Genomic DNA, 2,011 nt, shown 5'->3' on the forward strand with positions numbered 1-2,011 from the left:
TTTTTTTCTTTTAAGCACGTTTGAGTTCCTTGTAGATCAAGATGTTAACCTTTGTCAGACCTGGAGTGGCAAAGACTTTTTCCCAGTCTGTAGGCTGTCTCCCTGCTCTCTTGATGGTTTCTTTGGCTTTGCAGAAACATGTCAGTTTAATGAGGTCCCACTTGTCTATCTTCTCTCTTATGACCCGTGGGTTTCGGGTTTTGTTCAGGAACTGGATGCCAGTTCCGATTTCCATGAGGGTATGTTCTTCATTTTCTAAGGTTCTTATGGTTTGAGGTTTTACATTTAGGTCTCTGATCCATTTGAAGTTAATTTTTGTGAGTGGGGATAGAAGGGGTCCTGTTTCAGTCTTCTGCATGTGGTCAGCCAGTTTTCCCAGCACCATTTACTGAATAGGTTCTCCTCTCCCCAGTGGTAGATGGTGGAGGCTTTGTCGAAGATGAGTTGGTTGAGAAATTGAGGTTTTGCTTCTGGAATCTCAATTCTATTCCATTGATCTATATGCCTGTTCCTATACCGAAACCAAGCTGTTTTGATGATTGCAGCTTTATAGTAAAGTTTGAAGTCTGGTAATGTAATACCACCTGCTTTGTTTTTTTTGCTGAGGATTGTTACTGGCTATTCTTGGTCATTTGTGTTTCCATGTGAATTCCTGTGTTGTTTTTTCTAGGTCTGAGAAGAATGTTGCTGGTAATTTGATAGGTATTGCATTGAATCTGTAAATTGCCTTAGGTAAGATGGACATCTTCACAATGTTGATTCTTCCAATCCACGAGCATGGGATATTTTCCCACTTGTTTGTGTCATCTTTGATTTCTTTGAGCAGAGTTTTGTAGCTTTCATTGTAAAGGTCTTTCACGTCTCTTGTTAGGAAGATGCCAAGGTATTTCATTTTTTTTTGTGACTATTTTGAATGGAATTGTGCTTTTTATTTGGGTTTCTGTTTGTTTATTGGTGTAAAGAGATGCGATTGTCTTTTGCATATTTATTTTATATCCTGAGACTTTGCTGAAGGCCTTTATCAGTGTAAGGAGGTTTTTGACAGATTCTCTTGGGTTTTCAGGGTACACAGTCATGTCATCTGCAAAGAGAGATAATTTGACTTCCTCTTTTCCTATTTGGATACCCCTGATTGCCTTCTCTTCTCTGATTGTTCTAGCCAGGACTTCGAATACTATGTTGAACAGGAGGGGTGAGAGTGGGCATCCTTGTCTTGTTCCAGTTTTCGGGGAAAATGGTTCCAATTTTTCGTTTAGGAGTATGCTGGCTGTGGGTATCTCGTATATGGCTTTTACTACTTTGAGGTATGTTCCCTGTATGCCTAGATGTTCGAGGGTTTTTATCAAGAAGGGGTGCTGGATTTTATCAAAAGCTTTTTCTGCATCTAATGATATGATCATGTGGTTTTTGTTTTGACATCTGTTGATGTATTTAATTACATTTATGGTTTTATGAATGCTGAACCAGCCTTGCATCCCAGGGATGAAGCCTACTTGGTAATGATGGATGATTTTTGAGATGTGTTGTTGAATCTGGTTTGCTAGGATCTTGTTGAGAATTTTAGCATCTTATGTTCATCAAAGATATTGGCCTGTAGTTCTCTTTCTTTGTTGGATCTTTACCTGGCTTGGGTATCAATGTGATGTTAGCTTCATAAAATGATTTGGGGAGGATTCCATCTTTCTCAATTGCCTGAAATACCTTCAGTAGGATTGGAATCAGCTCCTCCTTAAATGTCTTGTAGAATTCTGCTGGAAAGGCATCTGGTCCAGGGCTTTTTTTTGAAGGTAGTTTTCTTATTACATAGTCAGTTTCCTTGATTGTTATTGGTCTATTTAGGGTCTCAATTTCTTCTTGTTTCAGCCTAAGCAGGTTGTGTGATGACAGAAAGTCCTCCATTTCCTTGAAGTTTTCAAGTTTGTTTCCATACAAGTGTACGTAGTAGTCTCTGATGATCTTTTGTATTTCTTCAGGGTCAGATGTGACTTCATCTTTTGTGTTTCTGATTGTG

The 2,011-nt window shown here is 38.8% G+C and overlaps 1 protein-coding gene across 1 annotated transcript in view; it reads left to right on the forward strand.

Annotated features, from left to right (window-relative positions):
- Window positions 1–2,011, forward strand: part of LOC103268812 (ADP/ATP translocase 4) — a 37,409-nt gene that overhangs the window by 11,519 nt on the left and 23,879 nt on the right. The window lies entirely within an intron of this gene.

Source organism: Carlito syrichta, unplaced genomic scaffold (genome assembly GCF_000164805.1).
Source record: "Carlito syrichta isolate Samal-C Ts95f unplaced genomic scaffold, Tarsius_syrichta-2.0.1 Scaffold308916, whole genome shotgun sequence".
In the NCBI taxonomy this organism is placed as follows: domain Eukaryota; kingdom Metazoa; phylum Chordata; class Mammalia; order Primates; family Tarsiidae; genus Carlito; species Carlito syrichta.